At 42.1% G+C, this 13,634-nt stretch overlaps 1 pseudogene; it reads right to left on the reverse strand.

The window, feature by feature from the left end:
• Window positions 1-3,157: 3,157 nt before the first annotated feature.
• The window catches only part of LOC149238481 (alpha-galactosidase 1-like), a 49,443-nt pseudogene continuing 38,966 nt past the window's right edge, over window positions 3,158-13,634 (reverse strand).

The raw sequence follows: 13,634 nt of genomic DNA on the forward strand, positions 1-13,634 counted from the left end.
TGGATCCTGAAGAACATGAAGATTTTCTTCCTGCTGAAGAAACAAGGTGTCCTTTGCTTCAAATTCTGATCTTCCTTCATCATGTGCTTCAGTAAAACTATGCTCCTGGGCTTCAAAAAACTCTAAATAGGTAGATGAGTAGATATATTCTTGGAAAAACATTTCAACACATGAAACATATGAAGAGGAATCTGAATGGAAATCCTGAATGTTTTGATCTTCTGTGGTGTGAATGTATTGAATGAAGGTCTGATCTTGTTTTTCATACACTGACTGGATTACCTCCTCATGAAGGTTGTATTCTAATGAACTGAGAACATTTGGATCCAAAACTTTTTCTTCTTCATCCCAGATGATTTCAGCAGCAGATTTCTCTTTCATAGGATTCTGTACTAGGCATTCTTGGTCATCACAGTCTGAATCTAGAACTGAAATAGCTGTCTTGACATTATCACATTCTGAAATTAGAACTGAACTTACTTGCATATCGTCTTCTTCTATTGACAGATCTGAACCGACACTTTTTCTTTCATCAACTTCAGCCATATGGAACTCTTCAACCTGCTGATCTATTTCATATAATTCATCTTGACTGCCAAGATGCAGAATTCTTTCATCTTCCACCGTACTACAATCTTGATCATGCTGCAAATTTTCATGATCGTCTTTATGCTGCTGAAAGGGATTTTCATACAGGGCTTCCATGATCTCATCATCCATGAAATTATCATCTTCATAATATTTTTCAAGGCTTTCAATAAAAGTAGAAGCATGTTTGCAACAGTCATGAACTAGATTTAATGATGGATAAGATTCTTTATACTTCTCAAAGAATATTGAATGAAAATCCTTTAGACAATAAATGGAAGCAGGTGGCAAACTTTCATACCAAGATCGGGCTTCGTCTTCCAGAGTAGCCATAAACATTTTCATCAAATAGTCTTCAGGAAAATCGATCTTTAATTTATGCACGTGAATGTGAAATTTCACCAGATGAAGAGCAGCATCATTACCTTCCACATTTTTGAACACAGGCAAATTCTTTGACCAATCTACCTTGGGCATTTTATTTGGAAAACCTGGGATGTGATCTCGGCTCATGGGAGCGTATCTTCTTGCAATCCGATCCATCTTAAGAAATCTCAAAGCTACTGATCCCTCTGCAGTGGAGTCACCATGAAGGATTGATTGCATGGATTCTTCAGTGAATGGAGTCGCCAGGTGAATGATTTCAGCCATCTTCTTATGTCTGATCGTTGTTCACCATCAACAATCAGCTCTAAACTTGAGATATGTACTGGGGCAAAACAATCTACAAGTAAACCATTTCGTCCCCCAGTGGAGTCGCCACTATGTTAGCACCTAAATCTACCTTAGGCTGAAAGAAGGAAAAAAGTAGGGTAACCACAAACCACGCTCAGTCTGGTAGCTAGCCCTACCAGAGCAGGAGAGGGCTCTCTCCGAGTCATGCTCAGTGGATGGATAAGAAAAATGGTCTAAGATGACTTACAATGCAATATTTACCTTAGGCTAATAAGTGAAAATGGATTTTGAAAACAATTTTATGAATGACCAAGCTTCTAGGATGCATATGGGACTAGTGCTCAGCAAAGAACAGAGAATTGAATATGAAGGCATAGATTATTTCGTGAGGCAAGGTAGGCGGAAAGTGCAGCAATTTCGGCTTAAGGTGATGCGGAATAGAAAGATTGCTAGAGAGAGTGAAAAGGGCATGGTCGCATGAATCCTTTTCAAAAGAAGAGTAACACTGCACATGAAATTTTCCCACAGGCAGAGCAATATAAATTGAATTCTACCTAATCTCACTTAGAAAATTTCAATGAAATGAAACATGAAATGAATTATGAAACATAACAAGATACATATGTAACATAAGAACACATTTGCTACACTCAAAACCACAAGAATCTCATGAAACAGAGCCACTGCTTTTCATTAATTCTCTGTCAAAAAATACACAGTGCAGAAACAGAGTTTCTTTCCCACAGTCTCCCAGAAGTTACAAGCCAGCCAACCCTTTGCAAATAACTTGCATACAATATATAGAATGTGTAAGGAAGAGATAGAATGCCCAAGGGTTGGGGAGTTACTTGAATCATTGCAAAATGGAGATGGAGAGCCAACCATCAGCTACAGGTGCAGCGCTACAAATATGACATTTGGCTTGGGTGACAGTTTTCCTTCCTTCGCCACTTGGATAGAAGCCAATCTCAAGAAAAAACACTTTAAATTCTGCCTTTGGTGCCAAAAAACCAAAGTGTAGATGAACGGGCCCACTTGGAGAAGTCGCGAACCGAAATTTCGCGAAACGGAAGCAAATTGGCAATTTTTCCTCTGTGCGTCGCACTACTTTGGGGCCTGTTTTGGGGCACTTGCAGGTGTCCAAAATGTGCCCAAGTGGGTTTGCTGGAAATCTTGTCCTATCTACTTTTTAACCCAACTGTAATTTTCAAATTTGGTCCTCATTTGCCCCTCCAAATCTCCATTCTCCCAAGACTGCTTTCTGTGTGTCAAAAAAGTGGCAGAGAGGCCATTTTTGGGTGTTTTTTGACCTTTAGGAGACCCAGATCTTGTCAAAATTTCTTTCCCGAACACCAGTATTTGTGATTTTCCATGCTGAATCCAAAAATGCAAACCATTCCTCATTTGGAGCTCCATAATTTTAGGGTCACGCCAATGGCGCGACGCACAAGGAGAAAATCCCTGTTTTTTGCCCAAAAAATTACCATGGGACCCAAAATTCCCCAAATTCCTTGAAATTTGGGCTGGAGGTTCTCTATGGGGTGCTATGATGTGCCAAGGAAGTCTTAGCCAAGATTCGAAGCCGATCTTGCTATTTTGCCTCTTTTTCCCTTTTGATGCCTTCCTTAGGTTTGCCTTCAAATTCCGTATTTGTGCCTTGCAAACCTTGTTCCGTGCCCAATAGTGATTTTTCATGTGCCTGAGAATGTCCCTGTCCTTGTTTTCTTTCGCCAAAAACTTCTCTAAGTGGATGTGGATCCTCTCTAGCCAAACCTCTCAATTAGCCTCTATCTCTTGCTGAATATGTGTCCTTTCATTTAGGCTTCTTTGGGCAGCCTGTTGGTCTTCACAGATGTTTTTCCAGCTCTATGAGGCCTCCTGGGTGCATGTACCTCTATTGGTGAATCACTGTGGGTCTCCTCCTCATGAGTGTAGACTTTGCCATCCCCCATAGAGTCAACTGAGTTATTTGTTCATCCAAATTAAGGTTGCTAAAGCGATGTGGACCTTCTTTTACACCAAGGTCAGTTAACCATCCAGGTGGAAGCATGTCTAAATCTGGCCAAGAATTCCCCCTTAAACCATTTGCTCCTATCGAATTAGATTTAGCAAAATCTCTTGACACATCGAAGTGGAACTCTACATCGCTCCAATTATCCCAATCATCATTTGTTATTCGATACATATTGACAAAAGAGTTTATTTGCATGGCCATTTGTGGTGTAGCATCACTTCCAGGTGAGAGAGAGTACACCATAGGATGATCAAGCTCTTTTAAGATCAAAATCAACTCCCCATTCAACATATTGTGTATATAATGATCTGAGGAAATCCCTCCCAGCTCCTAGGTTAGTTTGAACATTCATGAACATGCAGGCATCCAATAGCAAGTTTGATTGGTTAGACCAATGTCTTTAGCATGCCAAATCTTCCCACCTTCTTCATAAGGGACACCCTGGGATCCCATGATTGGAGTATTAGCATTAACTGCTTTGAGTACTAATTCCACGCTTGACATAAATGCCAAACTTGAGACCCATCTTATGCACATTATCTGCAACCTCTTTGAACCCTTTGCCTCCTTTTTAAGATGGCCATCTTGTGGGATTTGGGATTGGCCTTCCCCATTAATCTAAGATATCAAATCCTGGAGAATTTTGAGATGATCCTTCTTCTATTTTCCTCATAACCATGTTGTAGCAGCGTTTGGGAAGCAATCTGAGCATTCTGTACACACTGTTCTTCGGAGGTAATCCATGAAAATGAGTCATATGATTTCCATCCCCTTGGTGGAATATTTGCCTGAACATCACCTTCTGAAACTTGTATCAATATGAATTTAGGAGATTTTTTAGTGAATTTATAATTTTCATGCTTTCCTAGCTATATGCGCCGCGCCTTTCATGTGCGCCGCGCCAGTGTAAATTTACACTAGAAAATCTCTCCCAGTGCGCCGCGCTCCCTCTATGCGTCGTGCTCTTTTCCAGGTGACTTTTGGAGGCCTTCCCGGTGTGCAAATTGGGCGCAGGATAGCTCGTTGGAAAGGTATTTGAGTCTAATTTCAAACCCAACCATAATTTTTCAATTTGGAGTTCATTTTCCCTGTCAGAACTCAAATCTCCCAAGGCTGTTAAAAATGTGCCAAACGAGGCTGCCTAAAGGTAGAGTGTTGTTACAGTCAAATTTTGAATGCCTTATGCAACTCCAAATTGAGCTCATGATAGCTCATTGGAAATATATTTGTGTCTAGTTATCATTTGACTCATCAATCAAGTCATTTGGCGAACTTAGCTAGGAGAAAATTTGATTTTCCCAAGGTCACTTCAGAGGTGCATCAATTCTCCTGAGGCAACTATATTTTTGAGATTTCTCCAAAACCATAACACCTGTGTAAAAAGTGAAGGAGGTGTTTCTTCCTTGGCATGTTTTGGACAAAAACCTTTCTCATTTTTCCCAAATTCATCTTTTATTGCTCATAAATCTCATTTGAGTGAAACCTATCCCAATGTGTGGGACAAGGATTTGTCGAAATCAAGCGGAATGAAGGGGATAGGGAGTTTCTAAATTATTGAGGAAATTTTGGGAAGTAGGGAGGGATTTTAGAAAGTAGAGGAAAGTGTAATCTTAGATATTGAGTGAGGGGAAGGGGTCCAAAAAGGCAAAACACAGGTCCAACCTATAAAATTTCCAGGTTGTAGCAAGAAACTAGGGTTTGTGCGAAAATGAGGAATTTGGGGGATCTAAGTGATGGGAAGTGTTTGATAAGGTACTTTAAGGATAGGAGAAGGTGTATGAACATCTGGATACAAGTTTTTCCGATGATTTGGCCGTCCAAGAGAAATTGCCTTCAAAACCCTAGGAGAGGGAAATGACCTTACCTAGGCACAACTGAAGCATGAACAAGGTGTAAAATGACCCAGTGGGACTTGACATGATAATGAAAACTCTCTGAATGATGGTACACTCAGCTGAACTGTGACATGGACCGACATTTGGACAACGTTGACAAGGGTAAAATCAAACCCTAGACCCAATGCCTAGTGACCAAATTTTGCTTGAAGACTCACTGAAATGACAAAATTTGACCTTGACGCATTAAAATCACTTTGTAAGAGCATGTTTGATCACTGGAGCAAGGCTGTAAAGACTGACACTAACAAGGTGAATCCTATCATAGACTAATTGTTGGATAGGTAAATCCCCTCTGCGGACAGAGGCGATCCCACTAGCCTAAAACAGAACTAGCCACAATCAAACCACGCTGCTACGCAAGTTCCTAGTTATGCACCAAAGGTGAATTAAGAAGACCAACCTGGAGTCCAACGCTATGATTGAAGCAGAGTTGATATTCCCGCTCCCTCGCTCCAGCAGATCATAAACGAACACCTGCACATGCAAAGGAAGAGACAGATACCAACATAAAAACTACCAAGGCACAACTATATTTCAGTCAGAAAGGAAATAAATCAACACATCACCATAATAGACAATGAGATTGGAACTATAATAGCAGTCGCTCATTAATTAATAATAAACAGGAAAAGTTACAACCATGGTTCTGACGTTGAACCTCTCCTGGCTGGGCGAGTAACTATATGTGTCTTGCAATGCATCTCCTCTCCGGCAGCATAACCTCTCTAGCATTCACTAGCATTCCTCCAAGAACTCAAGAACTCAACATCTAACACTCCATGACTAACGACTATCACTAGCTTTTCCAATGCATAAGGACAAGCTTATATAGATAAAGAAGGGAGGAGGATGCGATGAACCGGGACACCTATTGTGGATTAACATTATCCCCAAAAGCCATTAAAGATGGAGATAGGATAGAGCTCGACATAAGACTGATTTTTTATCCTCAAAAAGCTCCATGTAATGAAGGAAACAACAGTCGGGCGTGCGTTAAGGCAAAAAGCATGACTAAACTTGGTTGGCGCGACTGTTGCTCTAAGACAGAGCGCCAATGGTCGCACCCTCTTTTGAGGATCTCCATGATTGGCGCGGGTAAGATACTGTGGACTTGCACCAATGGAAAAAGAGCACTTTTTAGGGATAATCAGTAGAAGGTGTCTTCAGGGAACATGAAGTACATACTCAGGGGAACATAATGCAAGTGTTTTTAGACTTTGTCACTTCCTATAACTCCCGGGATGAGTCCTCCAAGGTACGACAAGAGGAGTAACAGGGATGGTGACAAATTACTGTGTAACAGATGCCCCCTAAAGCATGAAGTCCGAGAGGTGGAGAGGGGTGAAATGCTTTACAAGAACACACAAGAACATGTAAGAACACATATAGTTACTGCCGCCGAGGATCTGTGTTAAGAGACATGACTGATAGTTCAATTACATGATGTACATGGTATGGTCGCAGCCATCCATAAGAGAGTACATAAATAATCTAGATCCATAGTATGGACGCAGCCATCTGGTTAGGATCAATGAATTGACTCAGGTATGGTCGCAGCCATCCAGTGAATCAGTCAAGTACCAAGAATCACGCCTGGATTACAACAGACACAATTTGCGCTCCATCTCGACCCGAACAAGAGTACAAGTTCAAGCATGTGAATATATGAGCTGAAGTCGAACATGCATGAACATCGTCTGATTACCAGTCAATAGTGGAAACTGTTAACAGACGCGAGAGGTACCACCAATAATGACAATGGTCCTCAAGGTACTATAGGTACAATCTACGGCGTGTGAATTAATGATCTGAAGTCGAACGCCCATAGAATCATTCGATCGGAGGCCAATGATGAAAACCTCACGTCGAACACGAAGAACCTGCCATTGAGGCATGCAGGCTCCAAGGCACCTGAAAGGAGTCCCTAGATCAACTTCCTGGATAATGAGTTGAAGTCGACAGGAAGTGACCTTGATCGAAGGTGGGCCATAATGTTTCCCACATCATCGACACGAGACAGAGAGATAATGTTGTGAATCAACATTGTGCGAACTATCAGAGGGAGGTTGTTTCTTTGCAGAGGTCAACTTCTCTTGAACATATCGGCGGCACATTAATGGAATTGGCAGTATTCGACATCAATGTATCAAAGGTCATGATGACGAGGCAATGAGTGGATGAGAGGTCAAATAAGGTACCCAAGTCCATGGAAGCAAGTGAAAGATATGAGATGAGATATCCCCACCCCGGACACGAAAGCAGAAAAGTGCCATGTTCAAGAGCGACATACTGCCGTCACGGTAATAATTATGGTTCAAAAATTTTCTTTTCCCCCCGCCATTTCTGGCGAGTACCCCAGTTATTTTTAACAAGCTTGATGGGGATAGCATATGCTTGTGTTGTGACAAAATCCGATGTCATTAAGTTTTAACGAGTCTGACAAAGGAAGAACTCGACGTCTTTTCATGTTTAGAGAGTTTGAAAAGACAGCAGAAAAGGAAACTCCAGGGATGTCCTTTTTCGTAAAGTTGTGTCTCTCGGGCCCGAAAAAGTATAAAATAATACCCGAAAGAACCGCCCGATCATGATGATCGAGGAGTACTTTTCATAATTAGTGATTTCGACCTGAAAAAGTAAAAAAGCGGTCAAAACCACGTCGTTTCGTAACCATTAACGAGTTTGAAACGACAAAAAACCCGGTAATATTTTTATGTTTTAACGGTCGACAAAAAGAACTTAAAACGACCGCCCCTTATTAACATTTAACGAGTCAATAGGAGCGACTCGGCAATCTTTTCCTCTTTAAATGGTCAGAAAAGAGCTGAAAGCGGACCTCCATTTTTATTTTCTTTAACGAGTCAAAAAGGAAAAATACTCGGCAATCTTTTCATATTTTACGAGTCAGAAAAGAGCGTAAAGGCGACTCGTCCTGTAGGAACGAGTGGTATAAAAGGTAGCAACTGGTTCCGATAATGGTGGAACTACTCAAAACATGTAATGGTCAAGAGGCTGGCTAATAAAACCACTCATCGCTGCGGTTCCTCAGGAAAGGAAAAACAACCAAGTGAAAGCGTATGATCGGCCAAAGAGATGGTGGCGATGGAATGAAAACAACCAAGGCTCCTCTAACAAAATTTAGCGGATAGGCGGCAATCACAAGATGTGAATCGAGTATGGGTTCATTTTTACACAAGCTTGAACCATGGAGAACTCTGCTTGGATTCGGTTTCATGTTTACACAAGCTTGAAACGAAAAACTATGCTTGCTATAAATTTGCATGCCCCCAGCATGATAACGCAAATTGAGGTACATGCCCCCCAAGCTTCATTGCATTCAGCAAAGTGGATGGAATGAAGGTTCACTCTCGAGATCGATGAAATACTCGACTTGTATTTTACGAGATCTTAATCAAAAGACTCGATTTGGAAAGGGAGGTGTTTCATTTTTTTAATGAGGTTGAAACAGTAAAAGAACTATCCTCATAACCCTTGTTTCATTTTTTAATGAGCTTGACACGAGATCAGGAACTATGCTCGGCAAGACCTAGTTTCATTTTTTAAGGAGCTTGACATAGGAAAACGAACTATGCTCCGACCAAACCTCATCATAATGAACAGGAAGTCGGGGCTGCCAAGAGTGCCACTCCCGGTGGAAGGACAACATCTCGGAAGTCAGGACCCAATGCCCCCAGGACACTGTGCACGACGGCGGTATCGCTGGATACAGGCACGGGATAGGTGGCCACGTAGTTGATCTGTGGTGGGGCAGATGCAACTGGTGGATGAAAACCAGGAGGGAATGACGACTGCGCAGATGGGACCTGTGGACGAACGAACGATAATTGATCGATAGTCACAATTCTTCCATCGTGTGGAAAGCAAACCACATGGAAAAGTGAAGAGACAAGGGCCCCCATGGCATAAACATAGTCACGACCAAGGAGAAGAGTGAAGTCTAAAGCACCTTGGGTAACCCATACATCTATATAGACGGTCTTGCCTCCCAAAGTAATAGGGAACTTTGGAAGGAGCCCTAATGGTTGGCTAGTTCCTCCGTCAAAAGCAGTCAGAGTCGATGCTACGGGCACAAGCTGTGGGGAACCCAAAGCTTGCCAAGTAGTGGCAGGCATAAGACTAACAGATGCACCCTCATCCAAAACAGTGCCAGGTATTGCCTTGTCATAGGCGTGTACCGTGACCCAAAAAGGCACATGAGATGGGAGGCGGAAGGTAGTCAAACGTCTCCAGTCGAAGGAAGCAACTGAACTACTTGGTGGGGGAATCGTATGATTGCCCCCCTGCTCGAGAGAGAGCGCAGTAGGACTCTCAGGTGTAGGGGTATTTCCAGATGTAGGAGAATCTGAGGAGATGAGAAGAACAGGAGAATGATGCTCTTCTGAAATAGAGTGGTCGGCGGGTGGTGAACTCGATTCGACACTCTTTCCGACCAATGGTTGGTCTGGAACAGGCTTGGCAGAGCCAGATTCAGGAAGAGGAGGCTGGACAAGAGAGGAATCTTGGTTGATTTCTTTGTCAGCAAGGGAACGTTCTGCAGTTGCAGAAAGACATTGATAACCAGTAGGAAGTTGGGTTGAGGGAACTGTAAGACTTTCCAATACAATAGAGGCTCTATCCATGAATGGACAAAGGTGAAGGGGATGATTACCTTCACAAAGTTTACAAGGGATTCGAATCTTCTCCTTTCCCTTACTGTTTCCAGGTTGTAAGGTAACATCGCCATGATCTAAAAGGATGATTTAGGGCAGTCTGGATCATGAGACCATACTTCTAAAACCCTGGGAATGCCAGGACAATCGCGGAGAAGGTGGTCTTCCTTGCACAACTTACAAGGAAATTTGACCTTTCGCGGAGGAGCACAAGGTGGCTCGACTGGGGTTATACCTTTATCCTCTGGTTTAGGGGTCTTCTTCTTCTTTGTCTTCTTCTTCTTTTTCTTCTTAGCCACCTGGTTACTTGAATCCAGAGGTTCACCAGGCGAAGTAGAAGATGAGGACGCAGCAGTAGGTGAAGAAGGGGAAGGGTCCACCTTGGAATCAGCAAGACGTTGTTCGGGTGGAAGAGGTGGTGGTGGACCCGAACTGAACGGAGGAGCACTAGAGGGTATCTCAGGCTCCTTCCCGGTAGATGGCGGGTAATCTTTTGTTCGAGTACTGATATTGATGGGTACTGTACCAGCCATAAACACTTGAGAACCAAAGGAAGAGGGAGGCTGAGTAGGGTCAGCCACCATTTGAGTTTTTTGAGTGTGTTGGGTGGGAAAGGGCTCTTTGAGCACCGCAGGAGTCCCAAGGGTGCCTTTTAACAAACGACTAACTTCGGACCGCCTCAGGCAATCCTTGGTATAGTGATCCTCATCACAGATAAAACAAGGATACTTGGGTTTGCGTTTAGTGTCGTCCTCGGGTTGAGGTTTTGGGGCTTCCTGTTTGGGTTGTTCTAGTTTATTTTTCGCTTTCCCTTTTTTCTTCTCTTTCGAGGCCTTGTTTTCCATATTAGATTGGACGGCACTAACCTTAGAAGTAACATTCGAACCAGGCGATGCCTGGGAAGTGGGTGCATTCGGAGCAGAAGTTATCACACTCGAGACCACCGAGTTTGAAAACAACCATACGGGCAAACCGATGGTTAACCCAGGCAAAGACAAAGTTGTGATATACTGAACACCGACATTTCCAACAGAAGGAAATGGACTAGGGTTTCCATCAGGGGGAACACCTTGGCCGGTGGACTCAGGGAAGGATGCCATTGAACGAGAAAGAATCCTACTCAAGCTAACGCAAACAAAATCTAATTGGGTAAATGTTATCGTGGCCAATAAATTTTAAGACGCCGAACTTGACCTTTTCATATTTTAAGAGTCGAGAAAAGGATAAAAGATGACTCTAGTCTCCTTCGAATATTTAATGAGCACGAAGTGACAAGAAGCTCATAGGCACCTTTTCTTTTAGGGAGTCCGAAAAGGATCAAAAGTGACTACTCTGGAGACTCTAGGTAAAAGGTTTACCAACCAATCCGTAAAACTGCTTATACACCTTGGCAATCAGATGAAAACCAAGGACTTCCCATACTGCAGTCAATCTTCCCGAATGTTGTGTTCAGTGCATTACGGCTTGTAAGGCGGCAGACTCGGCTTCCTATGGATAAAGGATAATAGCCTAGTGGGGTCTCCCGTATATACGCGACAGTACGTGGGAGCTCAGTCCGTATTGGCACCTATCGTTTCACCGTGGAGGAATCACCCAACCACTCGACGATAAACTACCAGGTTTAAATATGCCGGAACACGTCTCTAACCTAGACCTCTAGAGTATTTGCGTTATGTTCCAATGCGTTGTTATGTTCATTGAGTTTATTTTAAAGTTTATCTTCGATTATGTTTCAGTTTTTTGGTCCTACCGTATGTGATATCTCAAAAACTTCTTAAATGCAAACTATATGCCAAAATTATATCATTTGATTCGATGAATTCTGTCTACAGGAGGGTTGAGATCTTTACACAAACGAAATGATCACTCAACAAACAACAAAGATCCTAATGCAGCTAATAACAAGAAATGAAATTTTTTCTTTTTCTTTTTAATAGCAACAAATAACAACAAATGCTAACTAATATAATGCAAAAAGCTCTTTTGTTTTTTGATTTTTTAAAATGGAATAATGCATGTAAACAAACCTCAAGAGATATCCACAAGTATAAACAAACACAATTCACTTAATGGACATAGAACCAATTCAGAAACATGAAGATGAACTGTCAAAGCAAAGGAAAACACGAAGACGTTCAATGAACCATGTGATCTAAGTTCAAATGAAGTCAAGCAAGATCCAAGCAAGCTAGAAGTGAATCACTCGAAGCATAGAATACCAAATTTTAACAACCACTAGATAGATGCAAAAGAGTATCCAAAAAGCTGACTGGGTCAAGAGAAGACCGAAACAGAAACTGGCAAACACCCAAAGTATGGAAATGTAATCTATGCACACTTTTCATTCATATCCTGAAAATGAGAATTCTCAAACACACGATGATTCTAATGTGATCTAAGAACCAATCAAGTGCAAACCAAGAAAACGGGTGAGAGTTCCAAAGATCATACACTAAAAACACTCAAAGGCGATTAACACTCATACACAATTTAGCCCCCCCCGGCGAATGAGGGGGAATTTTTTTTGCAAAAACAAAAGCAAAAAGATGCAAAATTGTGAAAAGATCGAGACAAACCTCCAAGTAATGATCAAAGGAAATCAAATCAATAATTTGCCAGAAAAAGACTCAAAACCAGTCAAAAAAGACTCTGATACATTCAGATGATTGAGCAGAACAGGAAACCCAAGCTTGGGAGGCTGTAAACAAGCAAAATGAACAAGTTCACAAGGTTGGCGCGACTGTCAGGAAGAAAACTGCGCTATCAAAGGATTGGCGCGAGTTGCTTTTGAGCAACATGCGCCAACTGGCGCGACTGTCAGAGTAATAACCGCGCCAATTAAACTTGCCGGCTAGAAAAATAAATGATACGACCTCAGGTCGGGTTGACAGTGCTCAGATGGGTCAAACAGTAAAGAATAAACTCAAAACTGACCCAGGAAGCTCATTCACTCAAGAAAGCAGAAGAAAGTTAACATGCAAGACAAATTTCAAATAGCTTCTCCCCAGTGAAGTCGCCAAATTGTTGGATAGGTAAATCCCCTCTGCGGACAGAGGCGATCCCACTAGCCTAAAACAAAACTAGCCACAATCAAACCACGTTGCTACGCAAGTTCCTAGTTATGCATCAAAGGTGAATTAAGAAGACCAACCTGGAGTCCAACGCTATGATTGAAGCAGAGTTGATATTCCCGCTCCCTCGCTCCAGCAGATCATAAACGAACACCTGCACATGCAAAGGAAGAGACAGATACCAACATAAAAACTACCAAGGCACAACTATATTTCAGTCAGAAAGGAAATAAATCAACACATCACCATAATAGACAATGAGATTGGAACTATAATAGCAGTCGCTCATTAATTAATAATAAATAGGAAAAGTTACAACCATGGTTCTGACGTTGAACCTCTCCTGGCTGGGCGAGTAACTATATGTGTCTTGCAATGCATCTCCTCTCCGGCAGCATAACCTCTCTAGCATTCACTAGCATTCCTCCAAGAACTCAAGAACTCAACATCTAACACTCCATGACTAACGACTATCACTAGCTTGTCCAATGCATAAGGACAAGCTTATATAGATAAAGAAGGGAGGAGGATGAGATGAACCAGGACACCTATTGTGGATTAACATTATCCCCAAAAGCCATTAAAGATGGAGATAGGATAGAGCTCAACATAAGACTGATTTTTTATCCTCAAAAAGCTCCATGTAATGAAGGAAACAACAGTCGGGCGTGTGTTAAGGCAAAAAGCATGACTAAACTTGGTTGGCGCGACTGTTGCTCTA

This window comes from Pinus tabuliformis, chromosome 8 (assembly GCF_031772625.1).
Source record: "Pinus tabuliformis cultivar Carrire ecotype Pingquan chromosome 8, CPIR1, whole genome shotgun sequence".
In the NCBI taxonomy this organism is placed as follows: domain Eukaryota; kingdom Viridiplantae; phylum Streptophyta; class Pinopsida; order Pinales; family Pinaceae; genus Pinus; species Pinus tabuliformis.